The sequence below is a fragment of the Canis aureus genome, chromosome 34, assembly GCF_053574225.1.
Source record: "Canis aureus isolate CA01 chromosome 34, VMU_Caureus_v.1.0, whole genome shotgun sequence".
NCBI lineage: Eukaryota > Metazoa > Chordata > Mammalia > Carnivora > Canidae > Canis > Canis aureus.
This window is the reverse complement of record NC_135644.1, coordinates 1140171-1165982: the sequence shown is the minus strand read 5'-3', so window position 1 is coordinate 1165982 and position 25812 is coordinate 1140171. Positions and strand designations below refer to the sequence as shown.

The 25812-nt window shown below is 38.3% G+C and overlaps 1 long non-coding RNA gene across 1 annotated transcript; it reads left to right on the top strand.

Moving 5' to 3' along the window:
- Window positions 1-2115: 2115 nt before the first annotated feature.
- LOC144304717 (uncharacterized) lies at window positions 2116-22627 on the top strand. The gene is made up of 3 exons (XR_013371699.1): window positions 2116-3188; window positions 8746-8810; window positions 22438-22627. It is a non-coding gene; the product is annotated as an uncharacterized LOC144304717 (long non-coding RNA).
- The last annotated feature ends 3185 nt before the right edge of the window (window positions 22628-25812 follow it).

Here is a 25812-nt window from a genome sequence, read left to right as displayed (position 1 = left end):
CAGAATTACTCTGCAAGTGTTTCTTCCAAAATGTGACTCCCGAGGCTTCGGCCCCCTGCACGCGGAGTCTCGGTAGACGGTGACTCTCTGTATTCACTTGTCTCTCTGGATTCGCGGATGGTGGTTTGGCTGCAAACTCAATGCACTGATGTTTCCAGGAAAAATCATTTCAGTTTGTTCAGTTATTTTCTAGTTGTAAGGAAGGAAGGGACAACCTTTAAGCGAGCTCTTTCAATGTCAGTGCCGAAACTGGAAGTGTCTCAAGTGTCCTTTGTTTTACAGTGTAATTCCCCATCTGTTTGCCCCACGCTGGACTCCACCTGACAGGGGGCCCCTGACTCCAGGCCGCCCCTCCTTCCACCAGGTGATTGCACATTCCACCTGTAGGAGAGGGAGCGTGGTGTTAGGGTCCTGCTCTAGTGATAGGGTTTGTCACGGGTCATGCAAGGTCACACAGCACATCTCAGATCGATAAATACGTAGATGATTCCCTTCACAGTTAGCTCTTGGCTTTTCTTGCATTGTCTAGACGCGATGCACTGTCTGGACACTTAGAGAGACGTACTGCTTTCAGACGATTGTGGGCCCCCAAGGAGTTGGAGGGATGGTGCAAAACGTCTCGTCCCTGTGGCCGCTGGTTCTCTCAGACCCACTGAGGCCCGCCCAGACGGTGCCTGACAAGTCCTCTTCTGGATCCCAGTCTGCTCCTTTGTTATCCTCCCTCGATCATCCCTTCGGTCTTTTATTCTCTGGGCTTCGCCCTTTGCGCCCCCAGCTCCAGGTCGGACGTGCTCCTATTCTGGGTCTCCCCCTTGACTCATCCAGGAGCAGTGGCCCTTCCTCGCAGGGGGGATATCAGGCCTTGGGACTTTCCAAACAGCAGAATCTACAAGAAACGCAAAATCGATTGCCTCGAATAAGAAAATGATGGTGATGCTACAATAAAACACAGCCCACGCCGTGATCTGTGATTCCTTATGCAGTCGAGACCCAGCTTAACCCTCTTCTCCACCCTCTGCCTCCTCTCACCCTGCCCTCCCTCCTGCTCCACAGACACACAGTAAGTACCGGGCCCAGGAACTTTGTGCCTGTGCTTCCCGCCCGCAGGGCACTTCCTCTTGGCGTCCTCCCTCGCTTCATTCTTGTCCCTGCTAAATGTCATTGCATCTTAGGTCTCCCCCCAAGTAACCTGGACAGACAGCTACTGCTCCTGGCCACAACCATTACCTTCTACCTCTTCATGTGTTCTTTGGTTGAATGAATGAACATATGATGCCATTGTTTTTTTTCTTTACCATGTTACACCAAGAATTCCTTCCTTGCCTAGAAGAGAAAATAAGGAGAAGTAAAATCCCACCTCATATATATAATAATATATTGCAGAAAAGTAATAGCAGAAAAGGAACAGGTGTCCTCAGAGGAAGTAAAAGAGGATATGATATTAGTTTGAGTTGCCATAAAGGTTTTTGAGAAGAAATTTAATGTGAGACTCAAAAAATGAGCAGAAGCCAATTATGTGAAAAATTGGAGTGATGAAGATTTTCAAGTAAAATAAATGGCACCTGGTGGGAAAGACACAGCATATATAAGTTACCTGAGAGACTCTTAAGGATGAGACAATCAGTAGGGAGAAGACATTCATGAGAAGAGTGTGGGGAGTGAGGTAGGGGTCGGAACATAAAATGCCTGGTAGTTATATATATATATATATATTATGTAATGTTATATATATATATATAATATAATGTATATATAAAATATAATTTTAAAAATTAGATTTATATTAATATATTAAGTATAAATATATATTATAATATATTTAATATATTTATATAATATTTGATATATTATATTTGTATAATGTTTAATATATTTATATATTGAATATATAAATATAAATATATTTATAATATTTCTATTCTATTATATTTATATAATATTGAATATGTTAAATATAAATATATTTATAATATATTTATTATATTATATTTATATATTATTTAATATGTTATATTTGTATGATATTATATATTTATATAATATTTAATATATCAAATATGAATATATTTATGGTATGTTTAATATATTATATTATAATATAATTTTTAAGTGGATAAGGAAGCCATTGGATAATTGTAGGCAAGAGTAACAAAGCAATTTGTACTTTTAAATTATCACCTTAGCTACTTTGTGGAAAATGAAATGGAAAGTGACAAGATAATTAGAGACGAGCGTAGTCAGGAGATTACCGCAGTATTCCAGGTGAAGAAACGACAGTGATCTGAACCAAAACTGAAGAGAAATGGATGATATATACTTTTTGCAAAATAGAATCCAAGTGGCTCGGGTTGGACAGATTAGGTTCCTGGGAAAGAAAAGGAGGAGTCAGGAGTAGCCCAGTGCTGACGTGTACGGGTGGTGGATGAGGCCAGTCACTGATTTGGGAAAAGTCTGTGGAATAAAAGCTCTTAAAAACAAAAGGGAGGAAGGGAACAAATCAACAGTCCAGCATAGTTGTATTAATTATGAAATATCTAAGGAAGAGCCAAGTGGAAGTGTGGAAAGTTAGTTAGAGACCCAAGTATGGAGCTTGGAAGAGGGTTTTAGCTAATGAGAGGTCATTAGAGGGGAGTTTTTTTAATGCCATCTTACATATGTCTAAATGATTTACTTTGCAAATATGATCTAGCATAATCTATCAATCGTTCGAGCTCTTTCCAGTAGGGTGCCCTATTTTGAGTATCATATGGAACAGGGAGATAAGGACTCACGGTCATGGAAAACACAAATAGATGTTTTACTTTTTTTCTTTTCTCAATGATTGTGTACGTTTAGTTATTACATTTCACACATGGAAAAACTGGGACTTAAAAGTCTAATTAAATTTGTCCTAAGATCCCTCGTATTGTAAGGGGCAGAACCAGGATTCAAGCTTAGGTTTTTGTTATTAAAACCATTCTCTTTATACCCCCGTGATATAAATACATATTTTTTTTCCTTTTCTTCCTTGGTGAGAGTTAACGGTAACAGTAAATCGTCTCCAGAATAGAGGCAGGTACAGTGATGTTGCTATAAGGACGGGCCCACCTGGAGCTGGTGAAGTAGCCTCCCTTCCTAGAAGCTAGGACTACCTTGAAGTGCAGCCCCTAAGTGTTTTCTAGGAGCAGCTGATGAAACGGTGGTATGAGGTGAGCAGCGTTTCCATTTACTTCCTGAGAATGTATTTTCTTCATGACTAATTTTTATAAGTTTTAGCTTGCCTACAACTTCAGAGAGTCTAGCAAGTACGTTTGATTATCTTAAAATAAAGACCACACACAGGGGTGCCCGGGTGGCTCGTCGGTTGAGCACCTGCCTTCGGCCCAGGGCGTGACCCCGGGGTCCTGGCATCGAGTCCCACGTCGGGCTCCCTGCGTGGAGCCTGCTTCTCCCTCTGCCTCTATCTCTGCACCTCTCTCTGTGTCTTTCATGAATAAATAAATAAACTCTTTAAAAATTTTTAAAAATAATAATAAAAATAAAAACCACACACATAAGGACTGTGCCTAGTAGCCATTACTTATTTCTAACACAGAAACTTGGTATTTTAGGGGCTTACGTTATTCCTCAAGGTAAGAATTAACTCCTTGATCAAAATTCTGGTACTGTTTATTATTACAATTACCTGGAGGGCTGGTATTTGCTATTCTTGCTATTTTTGACAGGGGACGGGGGCAGTGAGAAACACTGTCTCCTAAGAGGATTTTTCCAGAATGTGATCATGCATTTTTTACAACACGAGGAATTCTATTCTGTTAGCTTGCATAAGTCCATCTCATGTGGAATATGAAGTGATATATTCTTTCTCTTTCTCTACTGAGTTTGGAGGAAACAAAATTATAGTACGAGCAGACTAGAGATACCCCTTTGTGTTCTTATTGGCATGTGAAAATAACTTATTATCTTTCTGAATATATTACAATACAATTTAAACATTGTCTTTGACAATGTGGAACTCGAAGTTTTTCTGTTCCATTCGTAAATCTAATTTTTGCCCTTTCATATTTCAGTGAGCATCTAAAATAGTAAGAATAATAGTGAAGACATTTTTAAATAATGAGATTCTTTTTGAAATAAAATTTCATTATTTTATTCTTTTTTATTGCCCTATTAGAAAATCGTTTTAGAATATTAACATTTTAGGGTTAAAAACATTTCAGGATTAAGAAGGAATGTAGTCAATAATATCGTAATAATGTTATATGGCAACAGATAATGACTACAATTATCATGGTGAGCACTGAGTAACTCATAGAATTGTTGAATCAGTAAATTGTACACTTGGACCTAATGTAACCTTGTGGGGTTTTCTGTTTCTGTTTCAAGTTTTTACGTAGATTCGTTAGTTGGCATATAGTATAATATTAGTTTCAGAAGAGTAGCATTGTAATTATACAAACAATTTGGCATAAAAAAAAAAAAGCAGTGCCTAAGCTCCACCCACAGAAATTCAAATTTAATTGGTCTAAGGGAGGGGAAAATATCAAATGATATGATTTTTTTTTTCTACTTTGAAAGGACAAAAGAAAAAAAGGAGGATAAAGAGGTATCGGTTGTTGAGAGATTATAATATATGCCTTTGAGAGACGACATTCGAGATTTTTAATGCCTTGCAATTTATGGAATTTTTCCCATTATAAGAGTGATTAAAGTAAGACTCAAAAAATTAAATAATTAGCCCCAGCTGAGATAATTAGTAAGAAAAAGGGTTGTGCACATTTCACATTGTCCTCTGGAATGAAACAGTTGTCTTAACATATTCATGAATCACTGAGAATGAAGAGATTCCGCTCTTTGCTTTTAGTATGTGCTTAGAGATATGTGGAAATCCCGAGATTTACATGGTGAAAGTGGAGAAAATAAAGTCTGTAAAATAAAAGAATTAGGGCCGAGGCCGTTTGACAAATAAACAGAGAATCAGCTGTTCTTACCCTGGTTCTTTATTCATACACACGTCCACTTGAGAAGTATTTTATTGCCCAACGAACATTGTGTAAATAGGCCATTCTTCGTTCATCCTTTCATGTCTGTTGGCCTTTTATTGTTTAATATTGTTACAGAAACATCCTTTTTGGGGCTCATATTTATCAGATATACCTTTTTGCATCACCGTATTTTTAACTACTTTGTATTCATTGGTTTAAAATATTTCTTTACTACATAAAATATTACAATTTCTTTGTTTTGCTAAGTCAGAGACTCATTCTTTTGAGTGGAATTAGTCCGTATTCTTTGGAAGCAGAACCTGACATGAATTCTGATACAAGCGGTTTATTGAGGAAATGTTCTTAGGAGAATCCTATTAAGGAAATGAGGGAAACAGGATAGAAGTGGGGCAGGGAGCTAATAATTGATATATTTCAGTCCATTCTACTCTTATGTCGACCACATGAGTAGCCCTAAGTCATAAAATTGCCCGAACTTGAGACAAGAGGCACAACTTTGTGTGTATTCAGTATCAAGTTACTCACTGTCTGTAGGCCACTTCCTAGGTAAAGGACGTGGGTTTTCATGCCTTTCTTCGGAAAGTGATTTTCTTTGGACATGAGTAGTTTTCCTAGAAGAGTAAAGCTATGAGCCATCAGGTGCGGGTGGCTAGGCTATGGCTGCCCTGGTAACGAAGGGATTGTGCGGGTAGGGCCCCAACAGCTTCCCCTGTAGTCTGGGGCTTACATTGCTCAGGCCATCTTGCTCCTTACATTCATTCATTCCATCTGGGCACAATTTCTCTAGGATTCCTCAGACATACTCTAGGGGAAATTTGAAGAGGAGTGTTTTAGGAACACATAATACCCCTGATTTTAAATAAGCCTGTTACTGATACCCATTCTATCTCTACCACAAATTCCACATTTCCATTTCTTCAAGGAAAATCACTGTTGGTTTGAGAGCCTTGCCTGCTGGAGTGAACCTGACAGTCATACCTGGGGTGACCAAATCCCTAGTTATCATGCCTGTATAGAGCCACTTTTGGTGTTCCTGTCCATTTAAAGCCATAACAGTGAATAGAATATATTCTATATAAATATAGAGTGAGATCCTGGCTTATCACTTAGTTACTTACTGTTTTTCTTTTTGCCCTCGTTATATAGTAACACACCTACCTCTTCTGATGATGAGAGTCCGTGAATCTTGCCAACGTGTTAACTCTTTTCTTTGCCTGCTAATCAATAGTCACGAGGAGCTTGGGGTAAAGAGGAGGCCATAATAGCTTTAAATTTAACGAGACCATTACTGAGACCCCCTAATGAAAATGCTCAGCCAACCAAATCCTCTAGAAGCACAGAACTTCATATTATAGGGAAAAGAAGCCCAGATTCCCCAGGTACATTAACAGGCATGTTGGAGAGCATGGGGAGTCCTATTTCGACCCCTTGTTTTCTGTCCATAGGTGGCCTACATATTAGAAAATGGAACTGAAGGATAGTGTACCATCTTCTCAGGGTTTCACAGGCAAGTAGATATTTAGGCATATTTCCAGAAACCGTTCCCTTATTATAAGGACAGCAGCCTGCGGGCGATGTTGTGTGTATTAGAACCAGTGAACCATAATTATTACCCGTGATTACCTTCCTTGCCCTAGAGTGGATCCCTTGGCCCAAGGTGAGGTTGTGTGGGATCCCAAACTGGTAGTGTGCAAACTCCGTGAACTCGGGGAAGGTGGTGCTGGCTGAGGCCCTGCTGGTTAGGAAGGAAGCTTACAGCCACAATACATCCCATTTGGGGGGACACTGCCCTTTTCAGAGAGGAAGACATTCAGTGTAACCAGCCTTCCGCCTGCGGCTTGTTGATCCTCCCATGGATCGGTGCTGCATGGAGGGCTCTAAGATTATTATTTCTATTTCTTCCTGTGCCCACGTGGTAAATTTATTTATTTAAATCATCTAATTTAATTTATAAAAATTTATTGGGTTAAAAATGTTCATTATATTCTCTTAATCCCCTTATTAATAGCTAGAGTATCTGCAGTGATATCTTCCTTTTAATTTCAGAGCAGAATATAATTTCGGGGTTTCTTATTCTCTCCTCTGTCATGCTTATTAGCTTATTTAGATTTTACGAATCTTTTCTAAGAACAAACACTTTTCTGTGTTAGTTGTAACTAAACAAACTTTTTTTTTTGTATTAACTAAAATTTTCATTTTATTTTTCTCTTTCTTGTCTATTCTCTAGTTTTATTTTCTTTTGTGAATGGCAAGTTAAGCTTCTGTGACAAAGCTTAGATTGCTTTTATTTTATGCTACTTCTGTTACAGTAGAGCGAACCATGATCTCATACCTGAGGTGATAGATGTTACTAGTACTATAAAGTCATAATAATTTTAATGCTATAAGTTGACCATAAATGTAAGGGTTTATTTCTGCACTCTTAGTTCTATTCCACTTACCTGTATCTGTCCGTATATCAGCACCACACCATCCTGATCACTACACCTCTGTACTAAGTGTTTTTTCTACTAAAATTTGAAATGCATAAATGTGAGTCCTCTAAGTTGAGTTCTTTTTTCCAAGATTCATTAGCCTATTATGATTCTCTTGAATTTCCATATGAATTTTAAGATCACCTTGTCAATTTTTGTTAAAAAAAAAAAAAGGCAGATATTTTGATAGGAAGCATACTGAAGATAGATAAATTTGGGGGAGTATTGTCATCCTAACAATATTGTCTTCCAATTCATGACTATGCATTGACTTCCCATTTTCTTAGATCTTCTTTAATCCTTTCAGCAATATTTTGTAGTTTTCAGTGTTCAAGAAATGTATTTCCTTTAAGTTTATGCCGAATGGTTTTATCCTTTTTATGATAAAAAATGAATTGATTATTCATTCAATTTCATTGCTAGTGTGTAGAAACATAATTGAGTTTTGTATATTGACCTTGTGTCCTTAAACTTTGCTGAACTCATTTATTTAATAGTCTTTTAAACAGATTACCTAGGGTTTTCTATAAATAAAATCCTATCATCTGCAAATGTTGCTTTACTTCCTTTCCAATATAGATACCTGTTACTTCTTTTGCTTACCTAATTGTCCTAGCTAGAATTTCCTGAACAAGGGTGAATAAAAGTGAAAAGAGAGAACATTCTTGTTTTTTCCTAGTGTTGGGGATAAATCATTTAGTCTTTGGCATCAGGTATGATGTTAGCTGGGGGTGTTAAATAGATATCCTCTCCCAGGTTGACAAAATTCACTTTTATTTCTAATTTGTATAGTGTTTTATTCAGAGAGGGCATTGATTTCATGAAATGCTTTTTCTGTACTCATTAAGATGACCACATGAAGATTGTCTTTTATTGTACTTAGATGATGTATTACATTGATTGATTTTCATATGTTTAAACTGAGCTCACTTTCTTGGATAACTCCAATTTAGTCACGGTGTATAATGTTTTATATATTTTCCTGGATTCAATTTTCTAGTATTTTATTGAGGATTTTTACATATATACTCAAAAAGGATACTGACTTGTAGTTTTATTTTCTTTGATATATTGACCTAACTTTGGTGTCATAATAATACTGGTCACATAGGATAAATTGGGAAGTGCTCTCTCCTTTTTTGTAATTTGGAAGTTTGTAAAGGATCGGTAATTTGAGACTCTAATTAACTTGTCTATTTTTACCTATAATTTTCTCTATTTTACCTTTTTTGAGAACCAACTTTTGGTTTCGTTGGCCTTCTTCATTGTATTTCTATTTTCTACAGGTGTGCAATGGAGATATTGTGGATTTGGTTCCAGAGCACTACAATAAAGCAGATATTGCAGTAAGGTAAGTCCAATGAATTTTCTGGTTTCTCAGTGCATATAAAACCTGTGTTTACACTATACTGTAGTTTATTATGTAACAGTGTCATGTCTAAAAAACAATGTAAATGCCTTAATTACAAAATATTTTATTGCTAAAAAAAATGCTAGCTATCATCTGAGTTTTCAGCAAGTCATAATCTTTCTGGTGGTAAAAGGTCTTGCCTTGATGATGATGGCTGCTGGCCAGGGTGGTGGTTGCTGCAGGTTGGGTAGGCTGTGGCAACTTCTTAAACCAACGTAGTAAAGAAGTTGGCTGCATCAATTAATTCTTCCTTTCATGAACAGTTTCTCTGTAGCATGGAATACTGTTTGGCAGGATTTTACCCACAGTAGAACTTATTTCAAAATTGGACTTTTAAGCAGTGCTACTGCTTTATCAGCTGAATCCATGTAATATTCTAATTCCTTTGTGATCTTTTCAACAGTCTTCACACAATCTTCCCCTGCAGTAGTTTCCATCTCAAGAAACCACTTTCTTTGCTCATCCATAGATAGCAACTCCTTATCTTTTAAAAGTTTTATCACAGGCAGCCTGGGTGGCTCAGCAGTTTAGCGCCACCTTCGACCTGGGGCCTGATCCTGGAGACCTGGGATCGAGTCCCCGGTTGGGCTCCCTGCATGGAGCCTGCTTCTCCCTCTGCCTGTGTCTCTGCCTCTCTCTCTCTCTTTCTGTGTCTCTCATGAATAAATAAATAAAATCTTAAAAAAAAAAAAGTTTTATCATGAGACTGCAACACTTGGGTCTCATCATCAGGTTGTACTTCTCATTCCAGTTTTCTTGCTGTTTCTACCACATCTGCAGTTGCTTTCTCCACTGAAGCCTTGAACCCCTCAGAGCCATCCATGAGGTTTGAATCAACTTCTTCCAAACGTGTGTTAATGTTGATATCTTGACCTCTTCCCATGAAACACACATCTTCTTAATGGCATCTAAGACGGTGAATCTTTCTAGAAGGTTTTTAATGTGCTTTGCCCAGATCCGTCAAAGGAATCACTGTCCATAGCAGCTATAGCTTTATGAGACAGATTTCTTAAATAACAAGGCTTGACCTCCAATGCCTGTTTCTTCCCTGTGGATGCTCAGCCGACCCTCACTTGTCCCATTCAGATACCTTGGAGGGGCAAGGGGCTGAGGAGGCCCGGATCCAGGGTACAGGGGCACAGGTGGTGCAGCTTTTTGGCAGTGTATGTGGGGTGCTTTAGTCTCCACAAAGTGATACATGGTAGGACAGGTTGGGCTGGCCCCCTGTCCCCATGTTTATACAGCTGAATAAAGAAGAAAAAAAAATAAGACTTGAAAGTTGAAATTTCTTCTTGACCCATGGCCTGCCAAGTGGATGTTGTGTCAGTAGGTATGAAAGTGATACTAATGTCGTGCGTCTCCATCAGAACGCTTGGGTGACAAGGTGCCTTTGTCAGTTAGGGGTAATATTTTGAAACAAACTTTTATTTTCTGAACAGTAGGTCCCAGCAGTGGGTTTAAAATATTTATTGTACATCTGAAACTTAACACTATGTCAACTATATTTCCATAAAAAAAAAAGTATCCAGGAAGTCCTGTTACACACAGATGTTCTGTGACCCAGACTTCACCGCTCCATGCAAGAGCACAGGTGGAGGAGGTTGAGCGTAATTCTTAGGAGCCATAGGGGATTCCGAATGGTCAGGGCACGTGGGCTTCAACTTAGTCGCTGGTTATATCGTCCCCTACTAAGGGAGGCAGCCTGGACTTTGAAACTTTGACGTTAGGAACCGACTTCTTGCTGGGTAGGAATTCCTGCATCGTGTGTTCCAATAGGAGGCGGTTCCACCCACTTTGAGACTCTGTTGTCTAGTGTAGCCGCCTGCATTAGCTACGTGTACTCAGACCTTCTGGGTCACTCGCTGCAGCTTCTACAGTCAGCCCTTGCTGCTTCCCCTTGCACCTACCTTCGTGGCGTGGAGACGGCTTCTGTCCTCAAAGCTCACGACGCAACCTCCGCTGGCCTCCGACTTGCCTTCTGCAGCCTCCCCGGCTGTCAGCCTGCCCACATCCCAACAGACCAGGGGCCTCCCTTGGGTGCGGCTTGCATTTAAGGGAATGCTCTGGTGGCTTTAATCTCTCCAGGCTGCTGAAACTTTCTCCAGATCAGCAAAAAAGACTGTTTTGCTTTATTATCATTTGCCGGGTTCACGGAAGTAACACTTTTCCAACTTCCTTCAAGAACCTCCCCTTAGTACTTAGAACTTGGAGAATTGATTGGTGCAAGAGGCCTAGGTTTCAGCCCATCTGGGCTTCCAGCATGACTTCCTTGCTCAGCTGAACCAATTCTAGCTTTTGATTTAAAGTGAGAGAGGAGCAACTCGTTCTCTTATTTGAACACTTAGGGCCCATTGTAGGATCACTAATTGGCTCAATTCCTGTATTGTTGGGTCTCAGGGAATAAGGAGGCCCAAGGAGAGGGGGTCAGGGGAACCGCCGCTGAGTGGACTGGCCAGGACACATGCAACATTTATTAATTAAGTTCACTATCTCGTTTGGACACGGTTCACGGAGCCCCAAAGTACGTATGGTAGTAAGATCGGTGAACACTGATCACAGATCACCATGCCAAACACGATAGTAATGAGAGAGTTCGAAATATTTTTTTTTAAGATTTTATTTATTTACTCACAAGAGACACAGAGAGAGAGAGGCAGAGACACAGGCAGAGGGAGAAGCAGGCTCCATGCAGGGAGCCCGACTCGGGACTCGATCCCGGGACTCCAGGGTCACGCCCTGGGCTGAAGGCAGGTGCTCAACCACTGGGCCACCAGGGCTGCCCGAGAGTTTGAACTATTTAAAGAATTATGAAGTTGACAGAGATATGAAATGAGCAAATACTACCGGAAAAAGAGTACCGATGCACTTGCTCTTGTAGCGTTGCCACAAACCTTCAATTTGTAAAAAGTGCAGTATTTGCAAAACACAAAGTAACAGCAATAAAATAAGTTATGCTTGTATTTCATTCATTTCTACTCTAATCTTCTATTCGCTTTGAGTTTAGTTTGCTCTTTGTTTTTTTCCCAATATCTCAGGATGGAAAGATTATTGATTTGAGGTACTTAAAAAAATATGAAATTTGTAGTTATAGATTTTCCTCTGAGCCTGTTTTAGCTTTTCTATAAGTTTTGGTGTATCAGGTTCACATTTTTAGTCATCTTAAGTTTTTTCTTTCTTTCTTTTTTTTTTTTTTTTTTTGGAAATTTTTTTTATTGGAGTTCAATTTAGCATAATACCCGGTGCTCATCCCATCAAGTGCCCCCCTCAGTGCCCGTCACCCATTCACCCCCACCCCCTGCCCTCCTCCCCTTCCACCACCCCTAGTTCGTTTCCCAGAGTTAGGAGTCTCTCATGTTCTGTCTCCCTTTCTGATATTTCCCACTCATTTTCTCTCCTTTCCCCTTTATTCCCTTTCACTATTTTTTATATTCCCCGAATGAATGAGACCATATAATGTTTGTCCTTCTCCGATTGACTTACTTCACTCAGCATCATACCCTCCAGGTCCATACATGTCAAGGCAAATGGTGGGTATTTGTCCTTTCTAATGGCTTAGAAAAGTCCCTTCATCTCCCTCAGGGCTCTCCTGTCCCCAGGCTCCCCCGTCTCCCTTGGGGCTCTTCTGCCCCCAAGATCCCCCCTCCAGCCTGGTCCTCCCCCCCCACCCTGGGTTCTTGTATATTCTATTTTTCCTCCTTCTTACCTGTTAGAGGTGAACACCTTCCCCCTGTAGGTGGAGCTGGCCTCGGTCTACACCTCAGGGCAGACTGGTAGGTGTCCGGGTTTCGTGATGTCCCCTAGGTCGCCTGGGGGGGGAGCAGGTGTGGCGAGGACCCTGCTCCCTGCCAGCTTGCCCGTCTCCCATCTTAAGTGTTTTCTGATTTTCTTTGTGATCTTTTCCCTTCTGTCTTAGTCACTGGGGAGCGTGTTGTTTAATTTCCCTAAATTTGTGAACTTCCCAAACTTCTTTTTGTTTTTGACTTTTAAGGCCATTCCCTTGTGCTTACAGAACATATTGTGTATGATTTTAATTACTCTAGATGTATTAAGGCTTGTTTTCTTCCTATCTGGGAGAATGTTCCCTGAGCACTGGGGGGGGGGGTCCCCACGGATGCTCGACAGGTGCGCTGCAGAGACGGCTGCTGGTTTCTAGGTGGGCTCCATCCCCCACCTAGGGTTTAACCCAACCCTAGGAACAGTAGGAACAGGGTCTGCAGGTTTCCAGTTATCACCTGGAATTGGCTGTGTCCCCCCCTCTTCCGTCGAGGTTCCTCATGGGTGGTGGGACGTCTTGCAGGGCCATGCATGTTCGCTCCCGATGGAGGAGGTTTTCGTGGTCCCTCCTTACAAACGGGACGTTTCTGGTCCACAGTCCCTTTTCCTGGTACTCGCCAAGCTCTCCAGGCTTCCGAGGTTTGCTCTTCCCATGGTCTCTGTCTTTCATCCATTTCCTTCCAACCTATTTGCATCTTTAGATCTAATGTTTATCTTCTTAAGACAATATACAGATCGGCTCTTGTTTTTCCTTATCCGGTCTAAAGTCTTGTATTTCGTTGGAATATTTAATCCATTCACATTTCATGTTATTATTGGTGTGGTTGCACTTATTCCTGCCGTGTTACCTTTTATTTCTATGTCTCATATCTTTTCTTTTTTTTTTTTTCTTGTCTCTCTGTTCTTTCTTACCCAATTTCTGTTCAATTTGGTGGATATTCTAGTCCAAAATTGCAATTGCTTTAATAATCTTAGTTATTTTTTTCTATTATCACCTAGTGATAGTTCTAGGTATTTCCTCTTAATTTATGAAAATACACTTCATACCTATACTATCATAATTCCTGCCCCTTTTCCCTTCTCTCCTCTAGGGTTCTCCACTATACATGTTAGGGTGCTTATTGGTACCTCACATTGCTCTGTGGCTGTTTTTTTTTTTTCCTTTTCATTTATTCTGTTTTTCAGATTACCTACTCTCTTTTACTCTATCTTTAATTTTGCCGGTTCCTTTTTTTTTTTTTTTTTTTTTTGCCAGTTCAATCTAATATTGATGCCACCTAGTGAATGTTTCGTTTTGGTTATTATATTTTGCAGCTAAAGAATTTCCATTTGGTTCTTTTTAAAAAATAATTTATATCTTTTTTTATATGTTGTATTTAATTAGATGCTGTTACCATACCTTTTTTCAATTCTTTAGACTTGGTCCGTTTTTGTTCTTTGAATATAATTGTAATAGCTGCTTTGCAGCCTGTGTGTGCTAACTGCAACATCTGGGTCCCTTCAAAAGCAGTTTCTGTTGTCTGTTTTCTGTGTATGGTCACAGTTTTCTGTTTTTTTTGCATGACTTGATATATTCCTCTTGAAAATGAGATATTTTAGAAAACATGTCTCAGCAACACAGGATGCTGACTCTTCCACTTCTGAGTCATCTTGTTTTTTGGACTGGTCATTTGTTTATTTGCTTAGTGACTTGGTTGAACTGATTCTGTGAGGTTGATTTCCCTCTTGAGTATGACCATGTGACCTTGGATATCCCTGCTCAGATTTTTTTTTTTTAAAGATTTTTATTTATTTATTCATGAGACAGAGAGAGAGAGAGAGAGAGAGAGAGGCAGAGACACAGGCAGAGGGAGAAGCAGGCTCCATGCAGGGAGCCCAATGCGGGACTCGATCCCAGGACCCCGGGGTCACGCCCGAGGCAGATGCTCAACCGCTGAGCCACCCAGGCATCCCAGATTTTTTTTTTCTTGTACAGTTTTGGGTCTCGAAGCCCCAGGTCAAGGTCCTGTATGCCCACTTTCTGGTGGGAGCTCTCTTCCTGATTTGCAGATGACCAACTTCTCACTAGGTCCTCGCAGTGGTGAGAGAGAAAGAATAATAATCTCTGGTGTCTCTTTTTATAAGGACAACAATCTTATTGGATCAGGACGCTACAGTTATGACCTCCTTAACTTTAATTACCTCCTTATAAGTCTTGTCTCCAAATATAGCCTCTTTGGGGGTTGGAGTTTCAACAGAGGAATTTTGGAGGAATACAAACATTCAGTCCCTACAGCCTAGGTCAGAGCTCATTGCTCAGCCAGTTGTTGGTCAAAGGTCGTGCCTAAGTCCCTTGTGCCATTGCAACTTCTGCCTTTTGTTGATCAATCTCTTTGTGGCTTAGGAATGTTTTCAGTTCTTCTCCACATCCTGCTCTGACTGGTTGTGTCCCAGGAGTAAGAGGTGGTTGCAGTAAGGTTGCCCTGGTTCTCAGCTACCCCTTCTTAGAAGAGAATTTCTTGGAGCACGGGGCTTGGGGTAGGGTGAGACGTTCTTTTTTTTTTTTTTTTTTTTTTAAGATTTTATCTATCCAGATTATTTTTATTTATTTATTCATGAGACACAGAGAGAGAGAGAGAGAGGCAGAGACACAGAGGGAGACACTCTTAAAGGCCGCCCATTCCCTTCTCCTCACCCCAGAGTGAGGAGTTTTCCTAGTTTGACACCAAACCTGAGTGGGACGTGAGGAAGGAGAGAAAACTCACTCACACGGCTGCACCTTCCTGTGTCAGAGCTGGAATAGTTCCTGTAAGATGTAGCTTGGGGTGGGAAGGAGGCGGAGAAGGGTGAACGGCTCAAAGATTATAGACCACTGAGATTTAGACGGTTTATTTGGATGAATGTTTCTACATTTGCTATATAGGACAATTTCCGGAGACTTTAAATTATGGCTTTTAGTAATTTTGTCTGGTTTAGTTAAAATGTTGATGAGAGAGCTTCTAGTGCACTCCTCGCCCCTTTATTCTAGAAGTTGTTTCTACTTAGAGATTTTTAACTGGATGTAAACTCAGACGAAGATTTCCATTTGGAAAGGAAGGCATTTACCTCAGACTGAGTTGACCAGGGACACAGAGTTAATTCAAGACAAAGCAGCACCAGCCTCCTTTTTAAAAGTGGCCCATCCCAAACATTTTCCACTCCTCAGCCCTGTGCAGGTTGAGTCTGCTCCTTGCAGCCCGTTTGATTCTCAAAATGTCCCTGATTTGGCCAGTGGCTGCTCGCTCAGGCTCCTGTAGCCTTCTGACGCGTCTCCATCACTCCTTGAATATCCTGTCACTCGCCAGCACCAAAAAGATGTTTTATATTCGTATATTTCCTATACCCCAGTCCTGGAATCACGCACCTCTCCTAGGAGTCCTGGTTCCTTTCTAGAGCAATTTTAAAGGTTAAATATAATCTAAATGCTGAGAACGATATTGAAACTTTCTCTCTTCTTTCTTATTAAAATATTTTGGTAAATTTGTTTCCTAAAGTCCACTCCAAATTTTCTGAATCAGAATGGGCTCAGATAAATTTATCTGAGTTTGACAACAGATTATTTTCCTATTGAGTTTAGACTTGCCATCATGCATTTCAACCGAGTTCTAACTAAAATCACCCATTAACTTGTATCTTTTTTGTGATGCCGGTTTTCAAACCTATATAACATTGTCATTTCCCTCTCAAGGACTAAGATATCAAATTTAAGAAGAGGAAAATAGAAGCTGAAGCTTAAAAATATGCAAGTTTATTCATTTCAGAAAAAAAAATGTATGTTCTGCAACTACGAAAATTCAGTCTATAACTTCATTTCTTTTATAAGTTTCAGCTTGAGAAAGATGATAAATATATTTACATAAAATCAGAAAGTATAAACACATAAAGTAGAGCTGTAAGGGAGAGGGAATTTGTCAGTACAGAGTCTAAATTTTATCCTAAATGTGAAAAGATAATAATCTTTAAAGGTTTAAAATGATTAAAATAAAGAAGTTTTTTTATATATAAAATTATTTTATAATTTATGACATTAAAAATTGTTTCTTTTTTTTTTTTTTTTTATTTATGATAGTCACAGAGAGAGAGAGAGGTGCAGAGACACAGGCAGAGGGAGAAGCAGGCTCCATGCACCGGGAGCCCGATGTGGGATTCGATCCCGGGTCTCCAGGATCGCGCCCTGGGCCAAAGGCAGGCGCCAAACCGCTGCGCCACCCAGGGATCCCCCTGTTTCTTAAAATAAATGAAATTACATCGTGATGTCTTTCAAGGCTCTTTAGGGTTGGGGGGGCTCCTTGGTTGAGCATCTGCCTTTGGCTCAGGTCGTGACCCCCGGGGTTCCCAGATCAAGTCCCACATCCAGCTCCCTGCATGGAGCCTGCTTCTCCCTCTGCCTGTGTCTCTGCCTCTCTCTGTGTCTCTCATGAATAAGTAAATAAAATCTTTAAAAGAAAAAAAAAGATTAGTCTTATTTGCCTTCATGGTAGTCATCTCAGATAGCTTTTATTTCTTCATGAGATATATATATATATATATATATATTTTTAATGTTGGAATGACTGCTCTTTTCTATTCATTCCTTTGGAAGTTAAACTTAGTAACTAGAATTAACTGTTTTTTTGTAAAATAGCTTTATGCCTTTTCATCACCTACACTTGAGGGTCAGTTTTATTTATTGAATTGGAAGGTCTAATGACAACCACCATAAGTATATTATCTGCTTCTGAGATTCTATGCTGTAAAATTCTAATCTATCAGATTATCTCTCATTTACTACCACAGTGCCAAAGCCATAGTCCCTGAATTTCTTTGCAAATATGAAAATTAATAAAAACACTTTAAAAATCATCTTTCCCAAATGCAGAAACAGATAGATATATGGCCATAATTTCTCGAATCATAACATTTAACTAAATTTAGAAGATGATTTTCAATAGTTCGGCTAAAAAGTTTGCTACCACTTGATATTACTTCATTCATTCATTCATGACCTTAAAGGCTGAAATTTTTTTTTTAAATTTTTTTATTTATGATAGTCACAGAGAGAGAGAGAGAGAGGCAGAGACATAGGCAGAGGGAGAAGCAGGCTCCATGCACCGGGAGCCCGACGTGGGATTCGATCCCGAGTCTCCAGGATCACGCCCCGGGCCAAAGGCAGGCGCCAAACCGCTGCGCCACCCAGGGATCCCTAAAGGCTGAAATTTAAAGAAGTTTTGCTTTGAATCCTGAAGACAGAAACCCTGAATTTAAATACTTGATGTATGACATTGGGGAATCATTTAGTATGTTTGATCCTTTTGCAACCAAAAATATAGGATAATGACATAGAGTTGTAACAGATTATTATGGTAAAATGTATGAAATATACCTCCTATATTTGCTTACACATCCAAGTTGTCATTTTATTCCTTTTGGGTTACTTTTTAAGTTTATATTTATTTTTTAGTTATCTCTACACCCAACATGGGGCTTAAACTCACAACCCAGAGATTAAGAGTTGCTTGTTCTAACTGAGCCATCCAGGTGTCCCCACATTTAAGTTATTATTGAGTTTCCATTATATGCTTAGAGATATTTTCTTGTCAAGCTTTTGTTTTCTTTTTAATATTTACTTATGTAACAAAATTTCCCTTAATAATAATAAAAATAGTTCTCCACCTTGTTCTATCTCTTGCTTTTGAACATTACAAGGTAACACTGGTTTAATAGAAATCTCAGATGAGAAGTGATAAATTACATTTAAAAAAATCCATAACCTTAACTGCATTTTTAAAGCTTTTCATTTTTAATTACTTTCTACTTTGTATGTCTTTTATAAGGTTTTCTGAATTATATGTGCTTTCTAAAACAGTGCTCACATAGCTGTCAAAACTAAACTATGCAATGGAAAGGTCAGACTTTAGCAGATAATTCCTGTTTCCATGGTAACTGACTTGATTTAGGAAAGATCTGTGAGTGCTTATAAGTAATCGTGGTATCCAAAACTTCATTGCTTTCCTTTGACAGGTGTAGTGATCTCACCTGAGAAAGAGGCAGTTCTTAGATTATTCCTAAATGGGAATTTCAAATATTGGTACTAATTTATCAGTCTTTAATTGTTATCTATATATCCTATATAGTGTCGCACTCCTCCAAGTAAAAGAGTCACCATTAAAATGAATCAGATAGTTTCATTGACACTAACTACTAATACATACATGCTTTTTCACCAATGATCACACTTTTATGTCTTCCTGGAAGATTTTATGCGTCTAGGAACATTAAGCAAGGTAGTGAATGCTTTAGCCTTATACCCTTTGGATGTTTCTTTGTTTCATTGTTAAGGGAATCTATGTTAGGGATGTTAGATCTCTCTGTATTTTTAAGCCATAACATACTAAAATACCATTTACACTAAAGCCATTAGAGCCAAGAGAAATCATTTCAGTGGAATCAGTCATGAGTTAGAAAATATTGTGGAGTACATTATTTTAGAGACCGTCAGTAGCAACCACGGTGGAATTGGTTTGGGGCCATTTTCCACATCCATTGATGGATATGTGGAGTAAATTATTCATATCTTCATTTGCCTATTTCCACAATAATATTTTGATTATTAAACCTGCACCGATAGCAAGCCTCTTGGGATGAAAGTGCTAGTTACTTTATTTCTATTTACCCCTCCCTCTTTCTTTTTCAAAAAAATTTTTTTTTTTGCCTTGTTTCTTCTCTCCTTTTCTCCTTCCTAAATTAGCCAAATTATGGGGCAACCTGGGTGGCTCAGTTGCTTGATCGTGGGACTCTTGATTTCAGCTCAGGTTGTGATCTCAGGGTTCTGGGATCATGCCCCATGTTTGACTCCATGCTGAGCATGGAGCCTGCTTGCGATTCTCTTTTCCCTCTCTCTCTCTGTCCCCCATCTCCTTAAAAAAAATTAGTCAAATTGTCTCATGACTTCTATGACTATAAGTATAATTGATACTTATTGATAATTAATAAGTAAAATTAATAAATGAAATTAACTTATGCTAATAAATATAATTAGGTCAAAAATTAGCCAAATAAATCTTAAGACTTTTATGTCAGTAAATATAAATCATAAGAATTCTATAAAAATTATTCAGGAATCTTCAAGTAGATGTGATGTTACTGTGAGATGGCATCTAGACATTTTGCTTTATCTTCCTTTTCCTAAATATTCATTAAAACTCCTTTGAAAGCATCTTAACAAACTTGAGATGGAAATAACTTTGAAAATATAAAATTCATGTCAATCATTTTTAAGAGTCTGGGAGGAATGTCTACTAAAAATAGTTGACTTGAAGCTCAAATGCAAATTAGAATTAGTTGTTTTATAGCTGGAAATAGTTTAGAAAAAAGCCTTATAATGTAGAATGAGAAGAAAAAGTTCTTCCCCGTGTCTACCCCTTGTTGAAGATCTAGTTTTGTAGAAAGCACAAAGAAAAGGGTAATTTCCTATCTTATTCTTTTGTTCTGCTCGTATTAGAAATTGAGTTGGTTTTGATTGATGGTCCCATAAGAGAAGTGGCCTGTGGTAGAAATGCTCAGTCACTTGACCAAAGCCATCAATAAGCAATGGAGCCTCCACTAGAACTCCATGCTCCTTCACAGTTCAAGGCTCCACGTACAACTCAAGGAACCAATTATACTGGGTCTTGCAAGTACATAAATCTGAATCCACTGTAAAGAACCAATGAGAGACTGATTCTTTAGCTGGGAAAAGAAAGTGAGGAAGAGGAATGTTGTATTTGAATAGTGGCCTTTAGGTTTGTATGGGGCAATACTCGGAGGATGATAACCATTTTCTTAGAACCTCTTTTGAAAGTAAAACAAGAGGACTGAGCTTCTTGTGGACATTTAAGTTTGGGGTAGGATACGCTACTGATAGGTTTTGAAAAGACAGTGTATTATCTGTTTGGAATTACCAATTAGCTAATCAAGGGTTGAATGCCTCATGGTGTACAAAAAAAGAATAATTGAAGTAAAATTCATACTCTCATGTTTTCAAAGGACAGAAATATATTTGTAGAAATAAAATAAACATACACAAAACAAACAAAAGAAATATGGCCTGATCTAACAATTACCCCTCTTAGGTAACGGCATATTGTAAACCCTTTGAACAAGACTGATACTGAATTAGAGATGCACAAACCAGAGGACTGCTTAGTACCGACAGTATTAAACTGATATTCTAAGTGATAGGTCACAAGCACCTGGACTGAGAGGAACGGGCTGATAAAACACCAGCATGGGCAATGTTAGGACAAAATTCTATACCTCTGGTCTCTCTTCTTTGCATGACCAAACCCCAATCATCCTTTAAGATGAAGTTCAAAATGAAACTTCCAGAAGAATTTGAAAGAATGATTGCTGTCTTTTCCTGTTTTCAAATCGCTTTGTTCAAATTGCCAGTATAACACTTAGCAGAACGTAGAGTTAGGGCCCACCGCATTCCACCGCGGAGCCATAGACTTTGCTATTATTGTCCCTGTCGAAAACTCATCATCCAACACAGGTTGGCCAAATTGAATCATATCCTTTTTTTTTTCTTCCCCTTTTCCCCTTAAATCCATGATTTGGCATTTGGAAATGAAATCTCTAAAGATTAAAAAAAAATGAACTCTATAAAGATTAAAGAAATTGGAGTTACAGTCTGACTTTACAACAGTCTTGCAAATAGAGAGTCTATTAACAGAGAAGTCTATGACTAGATGTTCTTTATCCTACCAAAGTCACAGTAAAGTAGGCTAAACTATAAATAATAGCCTCAGACACTGAGGATGTGACTTTGAAAAAAATTGTTCAACCTTGTTTTGAAGAGTTTTCTAAAAAATATATGGTGTATTCTCACCTACGGGCACAATTATTAAAGGTGTACAGAAATAATGTGCTGTCTTGTTGTACAAAGTAATCTTTTAGAAGGTTTTATGTTGGCTTAGTATTCTTCAGCTACTCAAATTGTGATCAGTTTTTATCACTACTATTATTTTACCACTTTAAGTGTTACAGGGATGATATGTGTTTGTGTGTGCTGTCAATTTGATGTAGAGGTGTGTGTGTTGCTTAGCCTTATTAAATTGTCAACAGTACCTGCAGCTTTTACTTTAGATTGTAAGGTAGCCTTAACTGAGCAGGATAATATAGGAAAGGGAAGTGTTATATAAAGTAGCACGCCTACTTTATATAAGGATGCTTTTCATTTCAACTTCTTGTACTTGAAAGTTTGACTCTCAACTACACATTATACTTTAAAAAGCATTATAAACCAGTGTTGCTTTTTGTGGAGAAAACAACAGCAAAAATATTAGGATTAGAACTTAAATCAGGTAGAGCCCCTAAAAGTCAATCAGTTTTGGTGTCTGTAATAAGTGTTAGAGGCATATTCAGCCTCACTGAAAAACAATATTTAAATTTGCTTGCCAATTTTAGAGTCCACAGAAATGATTTTTTGCAGTATTGTAAATTTAAAAACATCAATGTTTTCTGTGCTAATTCAAACGTAAATTTAACCAATTTGATCCTCATAAAATTGTGATATCTCAATAGTGTTCCTACTTGCTCTGGAAACTTCTAAAAGTCGTTCCAAAATTAGTAAGAGATATGGACACATTCCATCATATTCCTGTACATGTAAATAGGACAGCATCAATGTTATTTTATTTACAAAGAGAATATAGAATCCATTTAGGACCACCTAGCAAACGTTTACCATTGCAGTGTTGTTCAAGGTGATTATATATAACAGCGACAATTTCTATGATTCTGTTTCTATTGCCAGAATGTCATGTGCAAGATACAAAAGGAGAGACCCAAACCAGAGACATATTCAGGAACTCATCAGTTGTAATGGAGAATATCCCAATATTATCCCAACCAATATCTCAAATTATTAATTATCAGGAAAAAGGATGACATTGAGAGACGAGAAAACGAGTGAGAAATACACCACTATCTCCCATTAGAATGACTCTGGGAAACGAACTAGGGGTGGTAGAAGGGGAGGAGGGTGGGGGGTGGGAGTGAATGGGTGACGGGCACTGGGGGTTATTCTGTATGTCAGTAAATTGAACACCAATAAAAAATAAATTAAAAAAAAAAGAATGACAACAAAACAAAACAAAACCCTAAGAACCTGACATTACCAGTATTTAAGAAGATGCAGAGCAACAAGAATTCTCGTTCATTCCATCTGTTTTGAAGACAGGCAGTTTCTTATAAAGCTAAACATAGTCTTACTATACAATCCAACAATAGCTCTGTTAGCTATTTGTCCAATGGATTTGAAAACGTAGCCACACAACACCTGCATGCAAAAGTTTATAGCAGCTTTCCTGATAACTACCAAGTATTGGAAGTAAATAATTGTCCTTCAGTCAGTGAATGGATAAACCAACTGTGGCATATCCACATTATGGAATATTATTCAGCAATAAAAAGAAATGAACTAGGAAGTCACAAAAAGAGAGAGACCTTCAGTGCATATTGTTATATGGAAGAAACCAATGTGAAAAGGCTACATATTGTAGGATTCTGATTCTATGACATATTGGGATTGGCGAAAGTATAGAGATGATAGAAAGACCAGTTGTTGCCAGCGTTTCAGGGGACTTCGAGAGGGTTGAATGCATGAAGCACAGGGGATTGTTTAGGGCAGGGAAATAATTCTGTATGTGACTCTACTGGTTGACACGTGACTTTATGCATTTGTCAAAACCCATAGAACTTTACAATAGGAAGAGTGAACTTTACACGAATTAAAAAATATATATATCTTTGGATGTCACAGGATCCCAGGATTGAATGCAGAATGTGATAAAACAATTGAACTGTATAATAAATCTATGAAACCACCTCATAAGGAGAGGAGTGAGGAATGGAGGCTGGCTTAAGTAACTTTGAAATTTAGTAGAATATATAAAATTAAAGGCAAAGGAAACTGTACACTGTTACTGGATTCTGTGTGTTAGGAATTACACCACTTCTCTATATTTATACTGAGGTTGAACAATTAAGTAAATGGTTAGTGGATAATGGGCCACATTTCTCGCTGTTGTAGTAGGAGGCTATAGATAAACAAGGGGAGGAGGCAAGAATAGTCATCGTAAGAGTAGAACTTGGGGGAAAAGTTTCTCTGAATAATTTCGATAGATATTTGTCAATCTTAATAAAACAAGTTTTTATATATAAAACAAGTTTATATATATATATATAAAGTTTTAGATATAAATTTTTATATATAAGTTTTTGTCAAGACAAATTACTTTGGGTCACTTTTCTAATACTGAAACCTAATTCCTCTGTTCCCTTTACTAAATACTCAAAACTTATTCCTTATTTTACTATTCCCTTCAGAAATAACACAAATACTGTCTCCCTTTGGGGCACTTCAAAATCTAAATTAATTATGCTGATTATCTCATGCAGCTTGACCTAATTGAGTTTAATTATCTGGTCTTGTTAAATCTAAACATCATCCTCTGGGAGATTTTACCTTTTGGGTAAACTAGGTAGAGAATCCCAAGTGCTTACTTATCCTAACATATTTAGGCAGTGATCATATCACACGTACTTGTTCACATGGAGTCTGTTTAGTCATCTAGCAATTGATTTTCCCTTTACCCACTGATTTTGTTAAAATGTAGATTCCTGGTGGAAATTTACTAAGGTCAATATCCAGGTTTTAAATAGTAATTAAATTCTTCTATTTAGATTATAGTAAAAAAAAAATGTAAAGCCAGGATAAATAATGTGGCTAAAACTCTAAGTGCTGAGCAGAATTATTTTCACGTGCTTATTAATTTTCCGGTCATCCCTGGAATGTTACTGTGTACACTATTGAGTCATTCTTAGTTTTTGTGACACTTCCGTTCCCTGATTTTCCCTTTGCTCTCTTGCTGTTCCATTTAATGGGGCATTATTTCTTCAGCAGAGCACAATTAGGACTTTAAGGGGTCTGCCCTGGTTTCACCGTTCCTTCTCTAAAGCTCTCCCAGAGGGACTTGACTTACTCTACAGATGACAGTAATTACTACACGGGGCCAGAAAGTGCTTTTATCTTTATTTCCCGTACTGAACTTCACTTTTCGCTTTAGACATGTATCCAACCACCTGCTCACATGTCACCGTTGGCTGCACCGTCATCACAACTCAACAGGTCCCACCCTGGTCACCTACTCTCCTTACTCAGCCACATTCTAGTCTTAACCACTTCTCATTTGGACTGTTTCAGTGACCTTCTTGTCTCAACTCTTAACTCCCTACCCACCCCCATTTCGCTGTCTTCTCTAACAGCTCCGAGTAGTGATCTAGTTAACTCAGTTTGAAGGTTAAACTTGTTAGAGTCCCTTCCTCCTCTTTCTTTACCTGGAATCCAGTCATCACTCTCCATCACCTTCAAAATAGTCTAAGCGACCCAGCAGGAGCTCCCATCTGGGTCCCCTTTGCCTAGCAGGACTCATTCTGAAATACATTCCCTAATGCTCCCGGGACCAACTCCCTGATAGAGGCCTTCGAGTTCGGAACTTCACTGGAGTTTGTGCATTCTGCCCCTTCTGCCTCATGCGTCCTCGTCAACTGCTGAATCATTTTTATATGCAGGCAGCATTGTATTTAAGAACAAGAAAAAAAATAGTGTAACCAATGCAGATATGAAGAAAGAAAACCAGAGAATCCCCCTAAACCTTGTCTTTGTCCTGTCCCACAGTTTCCGCTGGCAATCACTAGTTTAAAAAAGAAATGCATCGTATCTTCTGGACTTTTCATTATACATGCACACACACACATGCACGTGTTAGCAATTCAATTTCTTTTCTGTTAACACTATATGTTTGCTTATTTCATGCCAGTACTACATGTTTTTTCTTTAATATTATGGAGTAAACCTTATAGTAAATGCAATAATAATATTTCATTATTTCACTATTGGCAGACATGTTATTTTTTTTCTAGCATTATTATTATACTACATGAGTCGCATTGTATTTCTAGTAACCAAATCTACTCTAGTAAAAAAAAAATCCATTCTGATAATATGCTTTCTATAAATATCCTTTGCTTGCATGTTTATTATATATGTATATACAGCATTTTCTATAAAAAGGGGCTTACTGAAAAATGAAAAAAAGGAAAAAGAAAGAGACAAACCAAAAGACAG